Source organism: Rhinatrema bivittatum, chromosome 1 (assembly GCF_901001135.1).
Source record: "Rhinatrema bivittatum chromosome 1, aRhiBiv1.1, whole genome shotgun sequence".
Lineage (NCBI taxonomy): Eukaryota > Metazoa > Chordata > Amphibia > Gymnophiona > Rhinatrematidae > Rhinatrema > Rhinatrema bivittatum.
This window is the reverse complement of record NC_042615.1, coordinates 520,096,317-520,123,783: the sequence shown is the minus strand read 5'-3', so window position 1 is coordinate 520,123,783 and position 27,467 is coordinate 520,096,317. Positions and strand designations below refer to the sequence as shown.

The following is a 27,467-nucleotide window of genomic DNA, read 5'->3' as shown; positions in this document are numbered from 1 at the left end:
AATCAAGCAAAACATAACAGACATACTGTGATGTGGAAGCTAAAATCCCAGCGACCCAGAGTCCAATAACCAGAGACACAATAGGTCAGACATTCAGAATCAGGCTACGCGCTCTGTGTGGCAGCGCCTGAAGATAAGGATCCCAAATCTGCAAGAACTTGCGATGATGCCGGGGAGATGTGCGAGCCGTCAACTGTTTCATCTGCATGAATCGATGCAAGTGATTCTGCCAGGCCCAGAAAGAGGGCGCCGCTGTTTCTTTCCAATGGAGGAGTATTAATCTTTTACCTACAAAGCAAGCTTTCATAAATAGCATACGATGCCCCGCTTCCCGGATGTGCAAAAGAGGGATACATTCAAAGAGAATCAAAAGAGGAGAAGCTTGTAAGGAGATACCCAACAATCCAGCCAAATAAGAGATAATGCGCCTCCAAAATTGCTGGATAACAGGACATCCCCAGAACAAGTGTGATAGAGTGCCTGTCTCCCGATTACACTTCCCACATGTGCCAGCCGGGACTAGTGTAGAGTGGAACGCCATCTGTGTGGACACATACGCTCTCCAAAGAAATTTAAATTGCATTTCTCGATAGTAGGAGTTTGAAGAAACTTTCGCAATACGTTTAAAGCAGGCTCCCAATTGAGTGGCCGAGACTCGGAACTCCCCCTCCCTATTCCAGCGTTCCCCCAGGTCTGAGCATGGACTCTGAGTGTGAGAGTGAAGGCACGGAAGTCCGCTCTAGCAAGAAACAGGCCTCGATGGCCCTGAATCCACTAGGCAGAAAGCCAGCATCTGGTAGGGATTTAACATAATGAGAAAGTTGCAGATAAGAAAACACAGATAAATTCCCCAAACCCAAATTTATTTATTTATTTTATTTATTTTTGGTTTTTATATACCGGTCTTCTTGCATTATATGCAAATCAAATCGGTTTACATTGAACATTTAAACTTTAAATTTATTTAATTGCTTCAAAAAAGTGGGCTTGGCCATGCAGATGGTGCAAGGTGCAATGGACCCAGATAGAAAGAGCAGGTAAGAGAGTGCATCAACCCTTTTCCCCCTCCATGAACCTGGCCCCAATCCTTCTCCACTAGTGCTCGACAAAATGAACTCTCAAAGAGTCACACCACTCTCCGGTCAAAGCAAACTCTTAACTTTATTTCTGGTTCTCGTCACCACCAGCCACTAGGTACTTTCAGCATACAGCAACATTTCACTTCTATTTACTCAGGGTTCATAGATACACAGTCAAAGTAAAACATCCAATACAATAAACTTCTGGTACCCCAGGATTTAAAGTCCCAGTCTCCCAGTCTTCACTTTAACTAATATCGGACCTTTATACGCCACTCTTATTCACCGTGTTCCTCATGTCCCCTTATGGGGCATCCTCTGTATCCCTCATGGTCACTCACATGGGATACTCACAGCCTCAGATACCACTCTCCTTGCATCCTGGGCCTCTCACTCACATCATGTGCAGCATGATCCGGTTCTAAGATCAGAGGAGCCCTGGGGAGAATGAGAACTCCCCCTTCACCTCCTTCTCCAGGCATTCTCTTCTCGTAACCTCTCTTGGGCATTCTCCTCCTCAGCCTCACTCTAATGCTCTCTTCCTCGAGGGAGAGGCATCACTTCTCCTCCTACTCTGTGGTTCCAACCAGTCCCTCTGAGGGAGGAATTGCCACACCTTTCCCACTCTGTGGCCTCAGGGCTTTCCCCCTTGAGGGGGGAAAAGCCCCTATAGGGCCTACCTACTCCAAACTGGAAGGGTCCCTGAGCCCCATCAGCCCTTGGGCTGGCTACTCCAGGACCACTACATCTCGAGGTCCCTCTCTTACAACCTCCAGCTAAAAAGGGCAATTCCTACCAAATTGACCCAGGATTTAAATCTCCTCCAGGACACCTCCCAAGCAATCAAAACCTCTTGTAACTTAAGGGGACCCACCATCACTCAGATACCTCCCCCTCTACCACGTACTGTAAGCCAGCATCACACCCAGTGCCAGCCAGCGGTACTCCCGCAGAAATGCAGCTTCAAACATCCAAACATCTTTTCATAATACTTCAGGCAATGATAGTCCTGGGTCTCCCCCTCCCAACATATCTGGTACTACTAGAATTTAACAGGATACAAATTTGGGAGGTCTCCCCACAGGTGACCAGTGAAGAGATAACACCAGCGGAGAGGCATGATCAGTATAACCACTACATGTGATCAGCTGAGCTACGGCATTTTGGATCAGCTGCAATACCTGAGTCAAAGAGGGAGGCTGGAAGCCCAAAAATAAACTGTGTATAGTAATCCAAGCCTGTTAATACCCCACCCGGGGGTGCCTAGCCAAATTAGAGCTAGGGCTGCAAGACTGTGATGCCTTCGACCGTCTTTTCTGACAGCTGCACAGAGGAGTTACTGAAATAAAAAAAAAAAACAACTTTTCATTAAGTGCTGGAAGGAATAGCCCAAATTAATTTTGGAGTTGATTTAATGGATACTTTGTTATTTCAACATACTGAAACACATATATGGAAAACTTTGGGCTGGTGGTCAAAACAATGCAAAGCAGTTTTTGAAGAAGTCCTGAGACTCATCAGTTTAAATCCTGCTCTTTGTTTGCACTTAGGGCAAGTCACCATGCTTCTTTGTGCTTCAGTTTACTCAGCTATAATTAATAATAACAATACTATTCATTGTACCCTCTCCCCTTTGGAAGCTGTAATATAGAGCCAGGGCTGGATTAGGCACCCTCAGGGAGGGGGAGGAGGGAGGAGAGGAGTGGCGCTGGAAAGCAAGTGGCTGGAGGTTACCCCAGATGCCCCTGCCTGGTTCTTCGTGGCTTCTTCCCACACCTGGGAACTTTTTAAGGTCACCCTGAGACTGATGTTGATTTGCGAGGTAGGGGGAAGATGTGCACCAACTTTCTCTTATCCCTCCTTCCCCCCCCCCCCCCAGCTAATCTACACTTTCTCTCATATGTACCACACACTCTCTCTTGCTCACTCTCTCCCTTTCTCCACCTCAGGGATGATCCCAGCACTCTTTACATAGCCCAGACTCCAGCACTATTCCCATTCCCTGACCCCAGCCCTCCTTTCCCCCTCCCTGCACTCTCCCTTCCCACACATCCCATAAATCACTTCCTCACTTGTGCTCTGAGGTGTTTCCATTCTGGTTCCTTACTGTCGCCTCAGCTGTATTCTGAGTCCTGAAATCACAGAGAGCTGCAGGCTGCCTTTGTCGGCTCCAACCCCTCCCCTTCTATTTCTCCTCACATGCTGCGAGTTGACATTGGAACTGGGAAAAGAGGAGAGGGTGAGCAGCAGACACAGCAAAACAGAAAACAAATTGTGCTGCTCCCATCTCCATCCCCTCCCCCTCCTGTATCTCCCACATACTATCTCAAGGGGAGGGGCTGTAGCAGTAAACGGTAAGGCTTCTGCCAGGACTTTTAATGGTGGTTCTTCTTGTCCTGCCCCCAAGACCCAGCAATATGCAAATTCCCAGAGTTTCTGGATCAAACCCAGAGAGTTTCCAGGTATAACTCTTGCTGAATGCCATGTCATCTCTGGCCATGGCAGCAATCCAAAGATGATGAGCATGGGGTCTGTAAGCTTGCATGTCCTCAAAGGCCCTGCTATGATCCCATTCCTTCTTTCCACAGGGGCTTCCAGCTTATAAGGAAGCCCATGTGTAACCCCCCTCTCGGACAGAGCATATAAAATGTGAGAGGTTCTGGCACCTGAGTGAGCTGAGTGCCAGAAAAGGAGGTGGGTCAAGCAGATGGTGTTATGGACTAGGGCCCAGAGGCAAGGAGGGTGTGGGGAAGCCTGAGCTGGAAAGGGGCCTCAAGCTTAAGAGAATCCCCTCTATGATCTCCTCTGACTCCCATCTCCCCTGCTCACCAGAGAAAATGGAGCTCATTCTGCAAATATATTCCAGTAACAAACTTTTATTTTCTGGTGTTACAAGCAGTCAGAGCCAAGGGCAGACTGCAGGAAAATATCAGCCCAGGGGATTTTTTTCAAAACCGGCCCATGGGGTATCTGACTCCCTCGTGCACTTTCTCTGTAGCACATGCATCAACACTCCCTAAAGCATGCCAAGCTGACTCTGGAACCTGGCAGAATTAAGCCCAAGTATCTCCAAAATAAATTTCACATTTTTTCCTAAATAACTAAGAAACAGAGCATGCTCTAGACCAGCAGTGAATAAACAAAGCTGTAGACCCAGTTCCATCCATGCGAATCAGTTGGGGTCCCTCCACAAGCCTACTTATATCTCTATATATTATGGGGTCCATATTCAGTCACTAAGCGGCTAGTAATGTTAGCTGGATACACCTATACAGCACCACTGAATATACCCAAATATTTTAAAGTTAGCTGGATAGGTGTATCTGGCTAACTTTAGACCAGCCCTACAGCGTGGTTAGAATTAGCCGATTAGATTAACTCGATAACTCCGAATATTGGAATTATCCAGTTAACTTAACCAACTAATTCCACTCATCCCAGAAATGCCTATTGCCCGCCCCCGGAACACCCCCAACTTAACCTTCTATATTCTAGCTGGATAACTCTTTATCCGGCTGCAACAACCCGGTTAAGATTTTTAAAATAGCAGCTTACTCATTTAGACGGATAACATTTTAGTTAACCATCTATTTGGCTTTTGAATATCTACTCCTATATCTATCTATAGCTATATCTATATATACGGTAGATTGATAAATACACAACACATACACACACATATCCTGGTCTGGCCAACCAAGCAGCTCTTGAACTAGTGAAAGTGATGAGACAACTACACTGCTAGCCAGTGTCGGGCACACACATGCTCAGTCACACAAATAGATTTATAGATTGCTGAAACTTTATTGGCACATATACATTGACACACACTCTCTTTCTCAGACACTTTCTCACAGGCACACAGATAAACCCACACACTGAGAGTGAGAGTGTGTGTGTATCAGAGAGAGACACCCCCCCACACACACTTTCTCGGACGCAAATTTTATATATAGCTATGTGTTGCTCTCTATGTGACACAGAGACACACTCTAACATGCTATTGTTGTGCTGCTGCTTATGTGTTCACACAGTGAGTGCCCTCACCCCAGCACTAATGCATCATCGTGTAAAGTTCTTGCTTGCTGCCAGCCTTCCTCATTCTGCAACAGCCTCCTCCTTTTCCAGTCCCACTCTGAGACTTGCTGGTTCCACAGCTAACTGCTCCTCTAAGAGCTCAGTCCAGTCACCTCAGACAAAAGCCTCCCAAATATTGCACAGGCATTTCCTCCTGGCTCACTCGCTCCCTTCCTGTGTCTGCAGCTTCCCTCCCCTCCAGTGCATTCCCATTGATTGCATGCTTTTATGGTTCCCCAGGCTTGACTCGGCCTACGTATTCCAGGGGAAAGGGGACCAGAAGTGATCCATAAATTTCCCTGGGCTTATAAAAAGAAAAACTTAAGCCCTGCCCGGAACGAGGGAGAGCCACTAACCCAGCTACAGATGGGAATCCTGCTTTCTCTTGTGGAGCCAATGCAGCCAGAGCTGGTGCAAGGATAATTTATAATAACAGATTTTTTATGAAAAAGAACATTCAAAGTACAGTCTTCTAAGGTAAAACTATCACTTATAACATGTACATTATTTTAATACGCTGCTATGGTACCAGCCAGAAAACTGCAAAAATGCCATCTGCAGCCATATGGTATTACAGCTTATTGTATAGGGCAGTGGTTCTCAACCTTTTTTCTGTCGGGACACACCTGACAGATGGTTCTCACATGCGTGACACACTGACCCATGATCGTCACAGGGCTAGATGTAAATGTACAGTTTGCATCCACGGGAACCCCCCTGATCCACAATAATGGATGTAAAGCAGAATTATGACATTCCCCGTTCAACTCACTCTACAAAAAAGATATTCTGGTTCTGGTGTCATCTCAGTAACAGCAACTCAAACTCCTTCTACTTTCAGGCTCAATAGCCCTACTTATGAAAAGACAGCAGTTTACCACCAATGCTTGTCCTCTTGAGAAAACGCAACAAATAAGACTGATAAAACACTTACATGCTAGTAAAATATCTCTGTAACAGACACAGAACCGACCTAACATACTCCCAGGATCTATAGTAATGCACATAAACTAATCCACACACAGTTACACCTGTATTATGGAATACACTCAAACAGGAGCAACCCTATCTATGAAAAGGCAACACTACAAATATTAAATCAGGCCCTTAAAACCAATACACCTCTTATTAGGAAAACAGAACTAGCAAGCAGCTATAGATCCCCACACAGAAATAACTGTAAAACTATACTAATAAGCAGAATAAATGTTTCACAACAACTATGAACAGAATAACATCCAACAATTAAAAACTCATAAAAACTATTAAAAATTCTCCAAACACCAATAAAATATTTCAAAAAAAGCAGACACGTCACATAATATTAAATAATTAAAATAGCAGTCAATCAAGAAAAATAAACTTAAAAAGCCACCTTTACTTACCCCCTCCAGCAGCTTTCCTACTCCTCTTCCATGCAGGCTGTAGCACACACCAGAAGCAGCAGTAGTGGCTAAGCTCTATACTCATGGTCCTCTTCCTTAGGGCCCATGTCTCTCACACACACACACACCATACCAGTCATGCCCCCATGACCAGTTTCTGTCTCTCACACACCAATCATCTCCCAGTCTTTGACAAACACACCAGTCATCTTCCTGAACAGTTTCTCTCATGCCATACACACACACACAGGCTTCCCACTCCCATGTTCCACTTACATATATGGGCTTCTCACTCTCATAATCACTTTCTCTTTCTCACATACGCTCACCAGTCTCTCACTCCCATGCTTGTTCTCTCCACATGCACAGGCTTTTCATTCCCATAATCACTTTCTTTCTCTCCCACATACACACACACCAGTCACCTGATCTCTCTCATGCATACACACACAGGCTTCCCACTCCCATGTTCTCTTTCAGATATACAGGCTTCTCACTCCCATGCTGTATCTCACACACTCCCAGCTTTCTCACTCCCATGCTCACTCTTCACATGTACAGGCTTCTTATTCCCATAATCACTTTCTTTCTCTCTCTCACATACACGCAAACACACACCAGTCACCTGATCTCTCTCATGCATATACACACACACATAGGCTTCCCACTCTCATGTTCTCTTTCAGATATACAGGCTTCTCACTCCCATGCTGTGTCTCACACACACACAGGTTTCTCACTCCCATGCCCACTCTTCACCTGCACAGGCTTCTCATTCCCATAATCACTTTCTCTCTCTCTCTCTCTCTCTCACACACACACCCGTCACCTGATCTCTCTCATGCACACACACACAGGCTTCCCACTTCCATGTTCTGTCTTACATACACAGGCTTCTCCCTCCCATGCTGTGTCTCACACACACCCAGGTTCTCACTCCCATGCTCACTCTCTTCACATGCACAGGCTTCTCATTCCCATAATCACTTTCTCTGTTACACACACACACACCCAGTCTCTCTCTCATTTCCATGCTCGCTCTCCACGTGAACAGGCTTCTCATTCCCTGAATCACATTCTCTCTCTCACATTCACATACACACCAGTCACACCGTCACCTTACCAACCAGTCTCTCTCATATACATGCACACACACAGGCTTCCCACTCCCATGCTCTCTCTCACATAATCAGGCTTCTCACTCCCATGCTTTCTTTCACATACACCCCCACAACACCAGGCTTCTTACTCCCATGCTTTCTCACATACCCAGATTTCTCACTTCCATGCTTTTTCTCTCTCTCTCTCACACACACACATCCCTGACTGTCTCACACTCTCACATACACATCAGTCATCTCCTTGAGCAGTCACTTTCATTGTCTCTCACATATACACATACATCAGCTCTCTGACCAGTTTCTCTCAATCACACACATACTCTCGATCAAATACATTCTCTCACACACAGGCTCTCAATCACACACATTCTCTCACTTACACACAGGCTGGCTGGCTGCTTCTCTCTCTTTCTGTCACTCACTTCCCCCCCCCCCCCCCCTCCAGCACAAACGGTAGCTGCTCCTCCAACCCCGCAGGCCAAGAAGGAAGAATTCCATCGATCGCGGGAGGCTCATGCTGCTCTCTCCTTTCCCTTCCGCTTTCTCCCCCAGAGCAGGAAGATCAGCTGCCTCTCCTGCTGCCACCGGCCTCCTGCTATCTTCGGGCGTCGGAACTTCCTGTCGGGGGGGGGGTAGCGGAAGCGCAGCGCACAACGTCCGCTTCCTCCCTCCCCCCCCCTCAAGCAGGAAGATCGTCGGACAATACGGCCCGACGCCCGAAGATAGCAGGAGGCCGGTGGCAGCAGGAGAGGCAGCTGATCTTCCTGCTCTGGGGGAGAAAGCGGAAGCTGTGCGCGACGCTTCCGCTCCCCCACCCCAAGCAGGAAGATCGTCGGACCATACGGCCCGACGCCCGAAGATAGCAGGAGAACGGGTGGCAGCAGGAGAGGCAGCTGATCTTCCTGCATTGGGGGGAGGAAGCGGAAGCTGCACGCGGCGCTTCCGCTCCCTCCCCCCCCCCCGAACAGGAAGACCGGTTGGCCATACGGCCGCAGCAGGGCTTCCCCATGTGTGCCGTGATGGCGCGCGAGGCGTGGGTTCTCTTGCGGCACGGCCTTTCTTCTTCCCGCGCACCACTTCCTGTTCCGGGTCCGGGGGGGGAATGCAGGCACGGGAAGAAGAAAAGGCCAGCCGCGGATGCCACAGCTTTTTTTTTTTTTGCACCGCTGCCGTTCCCGCTGGGCTTGAACGTGCTGATAGCCCGGCGGCAACGGCAGCAGGGAAGAACGAGCAGCGGGAGGGACCGGGAGTCACGCGACACACCTGCCGGTGCTTGGCGACACACTGGTGTGTCGCGACGCACCGGTTGAGAACCGCTGGTATAGGGTATTGGGTGTGGGCTCGGCCTTCAGAAAGCTTTGAGTAAACTGAATTGCAATATAGTGAGCCTCTCATACAAAAACAGCATGAATTGCCAGCACTCAAACAATAACAACCCTACCTATGAAAAGGCAATGCTGCAAATATTATATCAGACCTTAAAACACCAATTAATCCTACTATTAGGAAAACAGAACAAGCCAAGGCCTAGAGTCATCAAAACACGATGTTTGTTTGCAGAAGGGGGGTCCCATTATCCTGGGGGGATGTTGCCTCAATAGTGGGGCCCCTCCCTCAAAACACACCGCGGCTCGATGGCGCATTTTTTGGTGTCGCGGCGAGTGGCCCCAACCTTACGGGACCACCGATGTCTTAAAGGGCCGCTGGCCGCCCAAAAATAAATCCGTGACCTGTGATGTACTTCCAAGCTCTTAAACATACAAACTTCCTAATGATGAGCAGTGGAATAATACTAATAGTATCCCAGGCTTCACTGAAAAGCGAATACTGCAGAGCTGCCCCAGGAAAAATATTGTACTTCAAGTATTTACACTCTCCTTGCCAAGTTCTGCATGTTAAGATCCTACATTTCACAATAGTTCCTGTACAGCCTGTGCAGTACATATTATTTGTGTTCTGAAATACAAAATCCTTATGAAATCTGAACTCCGCAGCTGCAATCCAAATATCAACGCTGTGTACCTGCGATGTACTCACAGATTAATTACAAATAATTGGATAGCAACGAACTAGCAGTTAGAAGCATACATGCAGGATATATTGACAGAGGATGTGGACAAGGCTAGTAGCATAGCTAGGTTTAAAAAGTATGGACAAATTCTTGGAGGTCAGGTTCATATACAATTATTAGCCATCTAGCCATGGGGATTGTCATGTTTTACTTCTGGAAGTGAGCAACAGGGAAGGGATCTCCCTATTTATTTAGTTATTATTATTTACATTTGCTAGTCCACTCTTATTTTCAAAATCCCAAAGAGGATTACAGCTTGAGATAAGATCTGTTGCGTACTTACAAGTGAATTGGTTAAGCCGCTGTCAGAGACAGGATGCTGGACTCAATTGACCACTGGGATGATCCAGCATGGCATTTATGGTCATATATTTTGTTTGCATGCAATTGTATCCCACGTTAAGAGTAGGTTCCTTGACATGGATTCTAGGATTCTTGGTAGTCAGTGACTGATCAGATGTTGGTGATTCATTTACTGAATAAAGCTGACCATAGCTCCTCCAGAGTAATCCAGACTGAAAATTTATCCAAGAAAACTACTTTTAAAGTTCTATTTAAAAGTCCAGTCAACAAGAAACTTCACAGTAAACGCATATCCTTCTAATACTTTCAGAGAGTTGTAGCAGCTGTAAAACATGTTGCTCTCTGGAGGCATATTTTCTGGTTAAAGCTGGGCTAGATTAAAATCTACACTCAGAAGCAACTAATGGGAAACTACAGCTGTGGACTGAGCCCTGCTTCTTCCATGAGCTCAAATTACTGGCTCAAATTACTTGGAAATCCCAGAATGATTAACACATTCCAGCTAAAGGGAATTGACTCCCTGTCAATACCCAGTATTGTGTCGTTAGCAATGGACTCAATGATTGCGGTGCAACATTATTTTGCGAATATATGATATAAGCTCATCTCAAAGCAGGGCTTCTTTCAGCAGTGATTCTACTATTCCAGAGTCCCTTTTTCCAGTTCCTGGTGTCCATGCTAAAAGAGTTCTCTCACTCACACGGTGACTCACTCTTTAGTTCCAACCACCATGTTACATTTTTCCTTTATCACTGCTTGCCAAACAAATGTAACTTAACTTTTCTGGTTGGGCCAGAGGTTGCTAGCATATGGTACTTGTGGAGTTATGCCTTTACCATGGACTCAGTCATACCATATGATGGTTTTCCTAATAGGCTTTCTGACTTTGACTGAAGAGAACTTTCCTCATGGTTAACTGACTCCAGCATCAGCCCCTGCTCCTGTGAGTCTCCAGGCCCGGCTTTTCCTCCCCCCCACTTGGTTCAGAAGAGGCTACTGTTTGGTGGTCTTGGGGACTTTCGGATCCTCCAGCTTTGTTTCTGAGATGCCTGCAGTGTTAGGTGTTTGTGTATTTTACTTAGCTCACGCCTTTTCATTGGTAGCTCAAGATCGCGTTCCATTCAGGGACTGCAGGTATTTTACCTGTCGCCAGAGGGCTCACAATCTTAAGTTTGTACCTAAGGCAATGAAGGATGAAGTGACTTTCCCAAGGTCACAAGGAGCATTTCTCAGAATCCCCTGCACCTCCACATCGAATGAACCGGAAGCCACTTCTCTGTTATCAGTTTCTGAGGCCCACTCCTTAGGATGTCATTACAGCAGCCGTGCCAAAACAGTGTCACCCAGAGTCAGTGAGAGGAGCTCTTTGGCAGACTGCTCTCTCTGTATCAGAGATATCAGCACCCCTAGCGTGTCCTTGACATCGGGTGCCTAGGAGACATGGCTGGGCACCCATGCCTGACCTCTCCTAAGCTCCCTCCCCCCCAAGGTCTGGCCCGAAAGGCCAAGCGGTCTGGTCAGAACCGGGTGGGGGAATGCAGTACTTGAATGGAGGTCCTTAGGAAAGCCCGCTTGAAAACTTTGAAATCTTCTCCATCCCGTGGGCCGGGAACCCCTGCCCAACACTTTAATATTCATTTTTCACTCCTTCACTTATTGCCAATTGGTCCCTTCACTGTCACATGTCAGTGAAAGGACCAATCACCTTTCAGAAGGCTGTCCTGAAAGGGGATTGGTTCTTTCACTGGGAACAGCCCTGCCGGAGGAGGTTCTCGGCAGGGGTTCCCAGCCGCTGGAGGGAGAAGATTTCAAGTTTTCAAAGGGCTTTCCTAAGGACCTCCATTCAGTTACTGAACCCCTCGGATCTGGAGGTGGTCAGACCATTAAAAAAACATTTTTTTTTTTACCTAACTCCTTTTCCGACTTAATATCGCCACATTATTAAGTCAGAGGAAGTACAGAAAAACAGTATTTTCTGCTTTTCTGTACAACTTTTTGGGATGCTCAGAAATTAACGCCTGCTCTGGGCAGGCGTTAATTTCTGAGTGCAAAAATGTGCATATTGGATGCATTTTTTTTTTTTTTTTTTGCAATGAGAGTGAATATTTAATAGCCTCATTCACATGCATTTGCATGTGATGAGCGCTATTAGTTTCCCAGTGCATTGGATGTGCATTTTGGAAGCGCTAATCCCCTTATTGCATAAGGGGATTAGTTTGCACCTACACAACCCGTGGGTTAAATAATGCGCTCGGCTGAGCGCACTGTACTGCATTGGCCCCTTTGTGTTTGAGAGAGTGTGTGTGCATGGGCTCTCTATCTGACACAAAGATACACACATAACTCACACACACTCTTGCTTTCAGTGTGAGAGCGTGTCTTTGTGTCTGAGAGTGTGTGGGTGTGTCTTTGTGTCAGAGAGAGAGAGAGATACCCACACGCTGACAGTGTGTGTGTCTGAGCATGTTTTTGTGCCTGACTGAGTGTGTGGGTACCTCTTTCTCTGACACAAAGACACACACACACACACGCGCTCAGACACATGCACACAGTGACAGCAAGTGTGTGTGTGTGTGTATATCTTTGTGTCATTTGACAATCCATCAAACCAAAAGTCAGAAGCAGATGTGGACACAATTTCTTCACTTCCCCTTGGGTCCCTGTTTGGGCACCACTTATGGAACCCCCTTTTCCTCGGGGTCACCTTCAGAGGTAGAGGGGTACACTGCTGCGGCTCTGGGATCAGTCACGGGCCTCCAGGCATTGCCAGTGAGGACCCAAGGGAATACTTACCAAATACAACAAAGTCCAAGTTCAACAACAATTGTTGGTCTCAAATAAGAAAAATGTAACGTACATCCAAATGGAAAACACTTCCTCACAGGAAAAAATCTTCAGTAAAGCCACAGGATTCAGTCCAAAATTCAAACGAGATCAGCAGAAACCTCAAATAGCTTTCTTTGAAAAGGGAATTACACAAAAGCCAAGTTAGTCCCAAGGCCTTCAGGGCAACATGGTTCAAAAAAACCTTCTTTCCTGGAGCCTCCCCAGCAAGGACAGTCCCTTTTGACTTTAGGGTTCCTCCTCAGACTTTTCTGTTTCAACTCCCTCTCAAGATGCCTGGAGAAGTATCTTAAATAACCTTTCCTCAAACACATCCCTCCTTTAGAGGGCATATACCTCCTATTTATTATTGCTAGCTTATCTACACCATTTCATCTCTCAGATCTGCAGCAAAAATCTCAGAAATACCCCCTTACACCTCTCCTTAAACAAGAAGGATCTTTGCAAAAATGCACAAGCCCTGCAGTAGCAGAACTATCTGCCCTCTAATCCTGGAAAGCTGGAACCATCCAGAAACCGCTAGCACTGCAGCACACCACGTGGTGACCCCAGTCAGGGTTACATAAGGTACTTGCTTGCTTCTGCTTCAGCTGTATCTTTCTTAGGTTCAGCTTTATACTTCTTTCTACACATCTCTTTCGAAATATGCCTGGCCTCTCATCATGGGCTCTCTCTGCATCTGTATCTGTGTCCCCTTCCCCTCAATGAGGATATCATTTGTAATTATTTTTTATTCTAGAAAGTCCTTCTGATTCCTGCATTAATTTCCTCTGGAATATCTTAAGTGCTGGGGTGATTCCCGTTGGAATTTGCAACCACCCATAGAGCCCTAAAGGTGTTGCAAAAGTGGTGAGTGAGCCTACTGGATGGTTCATTACAGGGCTGCTTTTACCTATGAGCGAAAAGGACAACTATCCCGGGTCCGGCTTACCAGGGGGGCCCGCTGCATGAGCACACGGGGGCTCTGTCCCTATGACTGTATGGGCCAGTACCCATCTCAGGCAGCAGAGAACAGTCCTCTGCTTCCGGATCCAGCACCTCCCCTTCCAGAAAGCATACAGGGCCAGGAGGGGAGGGATGAGCCTGGAGAAAACAAAGAACAGCAAGGAGGAGCCACTTGCTTCTTAATCCAGCCCTTCTTTCCTGTCATTCCGGGACAGGAGGGAAGGGGTGAGTTTGGAGCAGACTCTGCAGAGCTAAAAAAAGGAAGTACTGCCCCCCTAATCCAGCCTCTCCTTTTGTTTACCCCTCTCCTATCTGCAGGGAACAGGAGGGGAGGGGTGATGCTAGAATGGACAACAGAGCAAAGAAGAATTCAATTTTGTCTGCATATTTCTATTTCTAATTTGTGGTCACATTCTCTGTTTAGTGAGGGTCTGTGCCCTGCATGAGTGATAAGGGTTGCCAACCACCTCCAAGATTCACCTGACAAAGGGTGATGCAGTCTTGAATTTTTCTCCCATTGCATGCAGGCACTTGTATTTCTGATTTCTCTATTGCATTCCCTAAGAAAATCACAACTGCATGTCCCTGCCTGTAATAGGGTAAAACCAGCAATGGATTAACACTACTGGGCAAATCTGGAGCCGTTTGGTAGCTCTACATGTGATCAAGGCAAGGTATTCTGTGTGTAGGGTCTGTGGAGGGATCTGTTACAGTTCAACTTGTTGTATTTTCCAAATGTAACCTCCTCTTTGCTGAGTAGACTGAATTAGGGGCTGCTGTCTAACGATCCAGATCTCTACTTCTCTTGGCCATTTCACCCTCTATTGCCCAAGAAGTTGGGGTTCACCGGTGAGAGAGGAGGTGTACACCTTCAGGGTTCTTGGTGCATAGGTAGGGATCTGTACCACAGCCATTTGCTCTCATCCCAATCACAATCACTGAGCAGCTTATACTCACTGGTAGAGGGGTCCTCTAGATAAAGTAGGCACCCCAAACATGGCAAGGAGTCAGATGCAGTCTTCAAATAAAAAAAAAATGTACTTAAGCATGAAAAATAAGATCCAATACTGCAAAAATCATGAACAGTAGCAGAAAAATCAAAACTCCAAAAGCCACAGTCTCTTTATCCATGATGCATGTTCTTATAGCTCCTCCACATTTCTTCGCATTGGTATCCAAACTAAAACTCTTCCTGTAACGAAAAGAAAAATTCTCTTCTTCCTCTAGCACAGTGGTTCTCAACCTTTTTTCCATCATGACACACCTGCCAGATGATGCTCACGTGTGTGACACATTTATTTATTTATTTATTTATTTTTAGATTTTTATATACCGGTGTTCCTATATGAAATAAAGATCACATCGGTTTACATTGAAACAGAACATGAAAATTGCCAAAAGGCATTACATAGAACAAGGTTATGAAACTTGGAACAGTGTACATAAGTTCAAAATTTAACAATAACGTTGTAACATTGATGACCAAAAGATAAAGGAGAAAAAAAAAAAAAAAAGACTTAAACAATTAAGTTGACAGGTCTTATTGAGCATAAAAATTATAACGTATAAGTGAGAAAGTCTCAAGTGTCCTGCAGCAAGAGATTAGATACCGAAGTAGGTAGTGGTATGGAAAATGGGGGTTTGTGAAGAAGATATGTTCTTGCTGGTTGGAGGGGAAAAAATGATGATCATGGTCCTGGAAAAGCTTGGCTAAAGAGCCAGGTTTTAAGTTTTTTTTTGAATGAAGAGTGGCAGAACTCAAGCCGAATGTCTGGTGGGAGCGCATTCCATTGAATGGGGCCTGCTGTAGATATGGCACGTTTATGATGCGAGGATTTTGTTGAAGGTACATAGAGAGTGCCTTTATATGCTCCTCTGATGGGTCTAGAGGAGGAGTGAGGGCGTAGTTGGTTACATAATTGAAGAGGAGAGATATTGTGAATGGATTTATGAATTACGGTGAGTACTTTATATAGGATCCTTTGCTTTATAGGCAGCCAGTGGAGGAGCTTGAGAATGGGGGTGATGTGATCTCTTTTATTCGTATTGGTAAGGATTCTGGCTGCAGAGTTCTGTAGCATTTGGAGGGGTTTGATGGATGAATATGGAAGGCCAAAGAGAAGCGAATTGCAATAGTCGACTTTTGATAGAATAATGGCTTGTAGGACCATCCGAAAATCGTTGAAATAAAGAAGAGGCTTCAATTTTTTTAAGACTTGTAACTTATAAAAACAGTCTTTGGTGGTTGTGCTTATGAATTTTTTAAAATTGAGTTGATTGTCTAGCATGATACCTAGATCTCGAACATGTGGTGAGTGATTTAATATGGGAGTGGATGAGTTGAGTAGGTCAGCTGGGTTTAGAAGTTTGATGTTGATGTCTTGATTGATGATTAGGATCTCAGTTTTGTTGTTGTTAAGAATGAGGCAAAGGCTGGAGAGAAGATGATTGATCTGTTGCAAACAATTGTTCCAGTGAGCCAAGGTTTTTTGTAAGGATTCTGAGATTGGGATGAGTATCTGGATGTCATCCGCGTAGAGATAGTGAGTTAGGTTTAGTTTAGTAAGTAGATGACATAGAGGTAAGAGGTAAATGTTGAAGAGGGTAGGGGAAAGGAAGGAACCCTGAGGGACCCCCCGGTTGGAAGGGATCGGTTGTGATTCTTTGTTGTTAATCTTTACTTTGAAATGTCTATTTGCTAGGAAGGATTTGAACCAGCTGAAGACTGTTCCTTTAATGCCTATATCTGCCAGACATTTTAATAGAGATGAATGGTTGACAGTGTCAAAGGCTGCAGAGAGATCTAGTAGTATCAAAAGATGTGGTTATTTTTTGTCCATATTAGATAGAATAGAATCGGTAAGAGAGATAAGGAGAGATTCAGTGCTTAACGATTTCCGAAAGCCATACTGGGAAGATACAAGAATGTTGTTTTCTTCCAAATATTCAGATAGTTGTTTATTGACTATCTTTTCCATAATTTTGGCGATAAATGGCAGATTAGCTATTGGGCGGAAGTTAGCTGGATCTGTGGTTGGAAGGTTAGGTTTTTTAAGTAGAGGTTTGAGAATGGCTAATTTAAGTTGGTCAGGAACTAGACCCTGGGAGAGAGAGCAGTTAATGATGTCTGCAATTGGTTTTGATATGGAGTTTCTTATTGCGATGAGAAGGTTAGTAGGAATTGTGTCTAAGGGATGAGATGACGGTTTCATTTTTTTAAGTATGTTTTCTATCTCAAGTGCTGAAGTGGTCTCAAAAGTTTCCAGCGTTGTATTTAGTTGAGGTGAGGTAATGTGAGGGAAAGGGGGATATGAAAAAGATGATGAGAAAGAGATAGTCAGTTTGTCAATTTTATCCTTAAAGTATTCTGCTAGTTCTGATGCTTTGTTGAGTGCTTGATCATCAGGAATGGTAGGAGGTGATGGTTTAGTGAGAGCTGAAACGTAGGAGAAAAATGCTTTTGAATCAAATATGAAATGATGTATTTTTTTTGAGAAAAAATCTCTCTTTGTTCTCAGTATGGTGATCCTATAAGCATTGAGGGAGGTTTTATAAATAGCTAATGTTGTGGGGGATGGGTTTCTCCTCCAAGTGTGTTCTTTATTTCTTAGCTCTTGTTTAAGCAGCTTCAGTTCTGGGGTGAACCAGGGTTTCCTGTTGTCTGGCGAAGGTTGTACTACTTTTGTGATGGAAGGGCAGGTAATGTCTGCGATCTTTTTGGTGATGTTGCACCATGAGGTGGTGGCTGTAGATGCGTTGGAGAGATCGAGATGTAATAATTCATTAGTGAACTGATTGATGAGAAGGTCTGTAGAACAAGGTTTCCTGAATTGAATAGTGTTTTTTGGGAACGAAAGTGGAGGATGTTGTGAAAGCTTGAAGGTCGTGTTGATGATTTGATGGTCCGACCAAGGGACAGGTGAACATGTGATTGTATTTGTGTTTGAGATGCACTGATTAATGAAAATAAGGTCTAAAGTGTGACCTGCTTTGTGGGTAGGGGCTTTTATAATTTGTGTGAAGCCCATGTAGTTGAGAGCCGAGAGTAGGGTAACACAATTTGGGGATTGTGGTGAAGCATCGACATGTAAGTTGAAATCACCCAGTAAGTTGGCAGGTTTGTCTGGGTTGAAGTATTTGGCAGAGAGTTCAATGACTGGTGAAGGGTCAGAATCTAAAGATCCTGGTGGAGCGTAGATTAGGCCAATTTGTAAATGATCAGATTTAAAGAAAGAGAGCTCTAATTTTGATGTGGTATATGAATGTTGTAAAGATATTCTTAGACCTTTCTTGGCTGCGAGAAGCAGACCTCCTCCCTTTCTTTTGGTTCTAGGTATGGAGAAAAAATCATAAAGCTGAGTTGGTAGTTGATTTAACAGAGCTAAATCTGAAGGTTTAAACCACGTTTCTGTGATTGCACAGATATCTGGGTTTACTTCAGTAAGGTAGTCGTTTAAGATATGAGTTTTTTTTGAAAGTGATTGAGCATTGAATAGAGTAAGAGATAAAAGAGAAAGGCCGAGGAATTGTGTGATTGGTGAAATCATTATTGGAATTAGCCTTTGATGACGGTTGTAGTGTTGTGGGAGAGGCTTAGTTTGATGTTTACGTTGATTCTTGATGATTGGTATGGAGTATTCGCCATGGCAAACATGGTGATGTATAGGGATAGGGAAACCAAGAAGCATGTTGATCTGTTTGTGTGGTATAGAGAGAATATTAGAGGCTTACTCGAGTGCTCCAAAGAAGATGAAGATTCAAGGGCCAGTAAACTGGCTTATTATTGACCCGAAGCTGGCTTTAGGATCAGGGAACACTATCTGTTGAGGTTCCAGGGTTTGTGGAGATTTTGGATTACAATTTCAATTTGTTTTCCTGTTGATGAATAAAGCTTGGGATCTATTCTCGTCTCCCTTACACTAATCAGCTGACTTGAATCTTGTTGCCAATGTAATTTATAGATTTAAAGATGATATGCTGAATTCTAATCAAGGTATGAAAGGAGAATTAAGCAGATAATGAAAAAGAGTATGATCTCATTGCACAGTGCATACAACAGCTACACTAAAAAAGAAAATCCCTAGATATTTTATTGTTAAAAATGATGTAGGAGAAAGATAAAATATTATTTAATTTTAGTAATTGCTTGTAACATATCATTATTAAATTTTATTTTTTTCACAAACATTTTAATCTTTACTTCCTGCATCAGTGAGAAATCTGGGGCTGATATGCATTTGCAGCACACAGTTTTTTGATACAGACAAACTCTCCTGCATTTCACTGTTAACCTCAGTAAGATCTAACCTCTTCTGGAGTTTATACAGAGCAGGGTTAGGAACTTTCTCCTTTCAACTCACCAGCATGCCTGCAACATTTCTAGCTTGGGCTGGTGGTAGCAGTGATTGCCAGGGGTGAGGGAAAAGCAGGAACAGGGAGCGCTAATGGGGAATTTTAAGTACCAATGGATAAGTGCAAGGTGTTGCATATAGGGAAAAATAACCCATGCTATAGTTACACAATGTTGGGTTCCATATTAGGTGCTACTACCCAAGAAAGAGATCTAGGCGTCATAATGGATAACACATTGAAATCATCGGTTCAGTGTGCTGCTGCAGTCAAAAAAGCAAACAGAATGTTGGAAATTATTAGAAAGGGAATGGTGAATAAAACGGAAAATGTCATAATGCCTCTGTATCGCTCTATGGTGAGGCCGCACCTTGAATACTGTGTACAATTCTAGTCGCCGCATCTCAAAAAAGATATAGTTGCAATGGAGAAGGTACAGAGAAGGGCGACCAAAATGATAAAGGGGATGGAACAGCTCCCCTATGAGGAAAGACTAAAGAGGTTAGGACTTTTCAGCTTGGAGAAGAGACGGCTGAGGGGGGATATGATAGAGGTGTTTAAAATCATGAGAGGTCTAGAATGGATAAATGTGAATTGGTTATTTACTCTTTCAGATAATTGAAGGACTAGGGGGCACTCCATGAAGTTAGCATGTGGCACATTTAAAACTAATCGGAGAAAGTTCTTTTTCACTCAACGCACAATTAAACTCTGGAATTTGTTGTCAGGGGATGTGGTTAGTGCAGTTAGTGTAGCTGGGTTTAAAAAAGGATTGGATAAGTTCTTGGAGGAGAAGTCCATTACCTGCTATTAATTAAGTTGACTTAGAAAATAGCCACTGCTATTACTAGCAATGGTAACATGGAATAGACTTAGTTTTTGGGTACTTGCCAGATTCTTATGGCCTGGATTGGCCACTGTTGGAAACAGGATGCTGGGCTTGATGGACCCTTGGTCTGACCCAGTATGGCATGTTGTTATGTACTCTGCATTCTACTCAAGCAGCAAGCACATGTGGCTGTTATAGAAAGCATAGACTTGCTAAGTCAAATTTTTGGGGACACACCTTCCACCTCTTGATGACACAACAGTGTGTCCCGACACCATGGTTGAGAGCCACTGCTCTAGCATATGCTGGAGGGGGAAAAAAGTTCAGAATCCCTCTCTCTCCACTTTAGGTGCAAAACCCCTTCAGAAATAGTAGTCTCTGCCCACTGTTTACTGATTGTAGGGAAAACTAACCACAGAAAAACATCCAGCCCTGCCAAAAAGGGTATTGCTGGCCTCCTGTCAAGATGACTGGTCAAAAAGATCTTCAAAGCTCCAAATGCACCTAACCCCACCGGTGATTGGTCACAGAGTAGATTCACATTTCACCACGAGGAAAAAAATGGCCCTTGTGTCAGGAACTGGTCAAAAAGCAGAAAAAAATCTCTTGACACCAGACAAAACTCCAACTGTTAAATCGTGAGGCCCACCAAAACCCACTACTTAACTTCTTTAGCTAATCTCTCCTTCTTCCTAATCTCTCCTCCAGCCACAATTTATATATTGAAGTTGATCAATCCCAAATAACTGGGGGACAGGCCAAAACACAGAGGAGGATCCCCAACGATGTCACTAAGGAAAATATTAGGGCGGTGGCAAACTCCCATCACACAAATAAGAGGTATATTTGTGTTTTAGGGCTCAGTGGAATATCTGCAGTGCTTCTATTTTCATAGGTAGGGTTGTTGCAGTTTGGCCTCTGGGAGTTAGGATGTTTTGGTATGGCAGGTTTGCTGTATGGATTCTGAATACCATCTTTGCAGGGTTCCGTGTTACTTCACAGATTGTCTGGAATAATGGAGGCAGTTTGTGTCACTGTTACTGAGGTGACAACAGCATTTGAATTTTGGTTCAGCCCAGCCAGACATTTCAGAGGTTACCTTCAACCAATACAGTTATGTATGTCTTAATCTTGTTTGCAGTGTATCCCCGAAAATCACAGATGACACATTTAACAGACATTTTAACATGATTTCTGAAATATATTTACATTATACAGTAGATATTTATCTACAAATCTACATATACGAAGCAAAGTTTAAAATGTATAAGCTATAGGGGTCCATTTTCAGCTGCTGGGTGGCCGGCAAAGTTAACAGAATAAGCTTATCTGGCTAACGTGGCTTGCATATTCCGCAGCCGCTGCATATACCTGGCTATCTGGATAAGTTTAACTGGCTAAGTCCTAAAGTTAGCCAGCTACGATAGCTGGATATTGCTTGGAATCATCGTTAACTGTCTAAGCTGGCTAACTTATCCAGACTACACTGCTCCGCCCCAGAACACCTCTGGATCACCTCAGATATAGTTAAATAAGTTTTTAGCTAAACAACTTATCTGCCTCTGTCAGTGGTGGTCAAAATAGTAAGAAATGTCCATAATGTCCAATTGTGTGCAGGGATGTGCAAGGGAAAAAAAATATTGTTCTGGGAGATGGGGGTTTTATTTGGGTTTTGGTTAATTTACTGTTTGTTTTGTTTGCTGAACTAAAAGAAAACAAAAAACAAAAAAAAACAAAAACCAGAAGAAAAGGAAACAGTCACTTTACCCTCCACTTTCTGAAGGGGTCTCTGAGGTAGAAAAAATCAGGAATAATCCCTAGTTACTCTTACCCCACTGATTTAAACTGGCTCTAGCCAGTCCTGAGGAGAACACCATTTTGTAGCACGGCTGCACAGCATATGGGCCGTATGAGAAAATGGTGTCAGCACCAGCCTCAGACCGGGCTGTCATCATTTTTGAACCAGGAGTTGGCAGGGATTGTTTCTGTCCCCTTCTACATCAGAGACCTTCACAGAAAGATTGTGGTCCGGGGAGTGGGGGTAAGTTCGGGTCTTTTAGGGGTTTTTTTCATTGACATTCTCAAATCAAAATTCAAGCCTTTCATCTAATTTTCCATTTTGGTTATAAATATATATCTAAAATATATATATAAGTATATAAAAAAAAGTGTAAATAAATAAATAAATAGATAAATAAAAAAACTACACATTCCTAATTATGTGTTTTTACAGGATAGTTCTGGGAGAGTTGGGGATGGGGTCATAACCACCGGTGAGTTTAATTATCTGGTAGGGGTGCTGGTGAAGTGGGGGTGATTGGATGTGAAAGCTTAATTGGGGGGTGTGGTGCAAGGCTGAAGTTTCACCTAGGGCAGGGGTTCCCAAACATGTCCTGGGGACCCCCAGCTAGCCAGGCTTTCAGGATATCCGCCATGAAAATGCATGAGAGGAAGCTGCATGCAGTGGAGGCAGTGCATGACATGCTCTCTCATTGTCTGGGTCCATGCTGGTCAGAAGAAGATAGAGGTGTGCTTGCATCGGTGTGCATGGGCTAGTAAAAGGGGGAAGTTTGTTTGTGTTGACCCTTACAGACCAGAAGCAGCTAGCGCCGAGGAAGAAAGCTGCAGCAGTGGGCTGGCAGCATCAGAGTAACAGGAAGATGGGAAAGAAGAGAGTGCTAGTGTAACCCTGTCCCTACAGGCATTCAGAAATAAAATAGGCCCTATCTGCAAACAGTTCTCCACGGATAGCTTTTACTCCTGAGGACCAGGGCTCCCTGTGGGGGGAAGCATAGCTTCAAGGCCCTTTTCCATTAACCAAATACACAATCCTCTTTCCAATGCCTGTAGACAGCACTGATAATCTCCTCAGTTTCCAACTCCTTTCCTCTTTCCAATGCCTGTAGACAGCACTAATAATCTCCTCAGTTTCCAACTCCTTTACCGATAGTTGTTAAACTGACTGAAGATTCTTTACAGCTCTTAGGTTTTAAATAAAGTCGATGAACAATAATGAAGGAAGAAGATTAATAAATTTGTGACCTCACTCTTCTAGTAAAGTCTTTGAATTTATGGAAGCCAGGGGAGGATTGGCCTATCGGGGGATCGGGCATCCCCCGGTGGGCCGGTCGCTCTGGTCACGTGGTCTGCCGAGTGCAGCCGCGACAGAGCCGCGCTCAGCAGACCACGGGGTATCTCCTGGGCCGGCCTGGGCGGAAAATCCCCGGGCCAATCTTTACCCGGAATCCGCCCCTGATGGAAGCCAATTCCTTAACTATTTATCTCCTTCTCCTTTCCAATTACAGCAAGTCCCAATTCACATGCCTCTCCTATAGTCTTCTCAAACATCTTAGATCTCCTTCTGAAAGCTCACTTGAGTCAGTAGAAAACACAACTCTTGCTCAATACCTTCAGCTTCTTCCCTCTGGTACATAGACAGGAATCCATTCCTCTCTGATGCAACCTCCACTCCTCAAGCTCTTCCTAGGTGAAAGACACCTCTTCTCCCAACAGAGTGAAACGGATTCCCTGGTACCAAAAGGAACAAAAACTGACTCAAAAAGGGAAAAACAAAGAAAAGACAGGAAGGGTGGAAAAACTTCCTTATTTCACAAAATGAGAGGACAGTTACTGAAGGAAAATCAACTTGTTAATGAAACTCCTTTGCATGGGGTCACTGACTGATCTATCCACTGGAGGTGAGATACAGAGCAGCGCAATCTTCCCTGTCCCCTGATCTAACCTTAAACAGGGAAGGTTTCCAAAAATGGTTCAAAAGAGTAATTAAACCAAAAATAGATCAGAGAAAAAGACTGATCCCACAAGGGGAACTCCAGAAGAATCCTCTACGTTAAATTAGCAAAAATAATGATGTAACCCTTGCTGGGGGTTTTTAAGACCCAAGGGCACACAAAGTCATTTTTTGGGGCTTCTCTGGCTAGTACTTCCCATCCCTTTACTCTGTCCCAAGTGTGGAATCCTTTTTTTGTGGGGGGAAGCTCTCGCTTATGACCCAGGAAATGGTGTGTGTGTCTCTCTCTGTGTGGTCTTAGATGCTGGGACAAACCAGGCAGGTCAAAGCACTGGATATTAAATTAAAGGTTTACTGATTCTTTAACAATTAAAGTCCATTTTTCATAAAGGTGAATTTACAGCTGACTGATGTATGACGGTGTTTTTCCTCTTCTGGGTAGGTGTCCTTTATCTTGTGTATCTGGATAAAGCTTCCCATGGTGATTTTAAAGTGCACAAAGCTCCCCCAGTGCGTCAACGGGAATCCTATTGGAGGGGTCAACTCAAACACAGAAAGTCTTACCTGAGTTCAGTTTATTCACGATTGTCCAGCCTGTCCTGGTCCCATGGGGTGGAGATCCAATTGGAAAACTCCAAGATCTTGGTCCTTCTCCTTGATGTTGGTACTGGTGACTTCTCTTGCAGGAAAAGTCTTTAGAACGTGGGAACCAGTCTGTCCCAGCCCTGGAACCCTGTGGGAAGACGTGAATCAAAAACTTCCCCACAAAACAATATCCGAATACTTGCTCTCTGAAACATCTCTCAGTGACGGCCGCTTCACTATCACTGGCGCTTGCCCCATCTAGGGAGTAGATTAGGGCTCACAGGTCTTTAGCCCTTGTCCTTTCTGTCTGGAGGGAGCCTTCTCTAAAGGGTGCAAGATTTAAGCAGGAGTTTCTTCTGGAAAAAATCAGGATACATCTTGGCCATCAAAAATCTCACACAGAAGGATCAGTCTCTGGTGCTTGACTCACCTAAGGTGTAGAGTGGGCTCACAGGTCTTCAGGCCTCTGGGTTGAGAGCCCTTTTGTCCTAAAGGGAATCTGGCAAAAATCTCTCTCACTGTAACTAAATACAGGACAACTCTTTGGCAAGGTGTGCACAGAGAGGAACCTGTTCAAAAATGAAGTTCCCGATAAGGCTGGGAGGCCTCATCAGGGAATGGATAAACTGCAGCCTCACTGCTCTGATGCTAACTCAAAGTGACTCCACAGATGACTGAAATGGCTGCACTAAATAGGATGAGGCGTCTAATCCAAACCCCCCCAGGTTGGGAGGGGCAGAAAGGGATGGCAGGCTCTTGATGTAAGGGTTCCAAGCAGAGGCCTAGGGTCATCTAGTGGCCAACTCAAGGGGGTGCCACAATTAATAGGCAGGAACAACCTGCCTTCTGAGGGCTTAACAAAAAAATCCAACTAAGAATCCATACCCTAAGATGGTGGCAGGGATTTATCTACTGCTAGAGCACACAAGCTGCAGCTCCCACGTGGAGGTTGAAAGCTAGGCCTCTCTTCGCTCTGAACATCCCAGCTAGTTATTGCATTCTTTCTGGTAAGGAAACCAGAGGTTCCTTACAGTAAGATCAGGGAGATGATGGAGGGTGGCGGTCCATATGGAAAAAAATAAAATGGGGCCCATCCACAGAAGTTTGCCCAGGGTCCTTTAAGTGGTCAAAGCAGCCCTGGCAATGTTGCTGGTTCAGGGCGATTGCCACCCAGAAGGAATTAAGTGCCTTGCTCAAAGACTTACTAAAACTTATTAATGGAGGGAGGACCGTAGGAGGAGTTATGTGGCTTACAAATCGGTATTTGTGGGGTTTATAGTTTTCTCTTCTCAGTGACGTTCCTGAAATGGGAGATGGAGCTAGGTAGAGCACATGTCTGTTGGAAGAACTAGCTCCCAGTTTGTTTCGACTGCCGTACTGAGCAGCAGTTCACAAACTTTTAAACTAGATATTACAAGAAAAATGGTGCAATGTGCATGTTCTTTTGTTTACCATTCCTTCTGCTGAGTGCCTTATCTCTCTGCCCACTCACTACATGTAGCACGTGAAAAGGAAGAAAGGGTTTGGGATGGAAACACATTCTCGTTTTTAGCACTTTTCAACCAGGGCTGGAAGTGCCATAGCAATGATTCAATCTGTCGACAGCAGGCATGATAATTCCGAAGTCCGTTGACCAAGTGGGTCAGATTTGTAGGGGGTAAGCTGGAGCGTGGTCCTGGCACATATGGTATTCAAAATGATCTCAGTCTGATAAGGATGAGGCCCTTATTAATAGGGTTAAGGTTGAAAAGCACTCTCAAGACCATGCATATGTATGGTTTGTCATTTTTTTTTGTTTTCTTTAAGGCTTTGTTCAACAGCTTCGAATATCAAATTAACATAGAAATCTGCTTTTAACAGCAAGAGTTGTTTTGACTTTGCTGTAATTACTGACTGTTAGCTGGGGCACAATAAATGAGAATCTGATTCTAGACTGAACCCAGGGAATAGAATTTATGTCTGTTTTGTCAATAAATACGTGAATGATGTTGTATTAGGAAACTTTTTTTTTTTTTTTTAATTTCTCGCCGTCAGGAAATACGTCTGCCCTTTGAACTGTTTTCCTCTGTTAGCCGAGCGGTTCAAGGGGGGGAGTACAATACTTTTCTTGTTTGAAAGTCTTAAAGCGTTTCAAAAACCGGTTCCACAGAGTCCAGCTTTTTATGAATCATCAGGAGGAAAACAGTGCTCCGGGTGCCCTGCAGTCAGCTGCCCCCCTGGGAGGAGGGGTCTCCCCTCTCGCGCCGCCGCCTGAAGCAGTAAACAGGGCGTGAGAGCAGACTCCGGCAGGCCCGGCTGCAGCCCCAGCTCCAAGTTCCCTTTCCCACACACAAAGTGCAGAGTCACTCAGTCTGCAGCCGCCGATCGCCATCTGGCAAAAACAAGAACCCAAACACCCCCTCCCAGCCCCGGCCCGCAAGCGCGCACTTAGATGTCAGTGCTCAGCACCAGCCTGGCAGGCTGGGAAGATTTCTTTTCTTCCATTACAACCTACATAAAACACGGCTGAAGGGAAGGGAAAACTTCATAAAAATAAACCCTCTCCCTCCGATTCCTTGAAAACAACAACAACAAAAAAGCAGTGACTAGCATTTGCGCGCCAGGAGGAGAAGGGGCAGGGTGAGATGGGCCGGGCTTTTTTTTTTTAATCTATCAGCTAAGGCTCTGCGACCTTGACCGCACGCCCTCTGCGTGTGAGTTATTTTCCCGTAAATTCAGAAACCCTCGGGGGGGGGTGGCTCTGCTGCACAGTTGGTTCCCGCCGCTGTCAGTGCTTCCCTCGGTTCGTCCTCCTTTTTCGGCAGCAGGGGAGGCCTGGGCCCGGGCCCTGCCTGGCGTTCAGAGTACAGAATGTTCTCTTCCCTGAACTGAGGGTGAACTTCTCCAACCCACTTTGTCTCAGGAACCACAGACATAAAGAGAAAAAGATTAAAAATAGCCCCACATAGACAGACACACACACACACACCCCATTAACACAGTGTTACCTTTCATCTGGATTTTTTGTTTTGTTTGTTTTTGGGTTTTTTTTAATGACTTACAATATAGAAAGAACACAGTGTAATGTTTTAAAACACACAGATTGAGGCATTTCTTTCTGTTCCTGTGTTTTCCATGGCTAATAAGTG

At 44.7% G+C, this 27,467-nt stretch overlaps 1 long non-coding RNA gene across 2 annotated transcripts; it reads right to left on the bottom strand.

Moving 5' to 3' along the window:
* Positions 1-26,961, bottom strand: LOC115097110. 2 transcript variants are annotated; one of them, XR_003858210.1, is made up of 3 exons: positions 10,017-10,390; positions 3,152-3,300; positions 1-2,418 (listed from the first exon to the last, which is right to left on the bottom strand). It is a non-coding gene; the product is annotated as an uncharacterized LOC115097110 (long non-coding RNA). The 2 variants fall into 2 exon arrangements; XR_003858209.1 differs by lacking the exons at positions 3,152-3,300; positions 10,017-10,390 and adding exons at positions 23,412-23,531; positions 24,319-26,961 and having other exon boundaries at positions 2-2,418.
* Between the last annotated feature and the right edge of the window lie 506 nt (positions 26,962-27,467).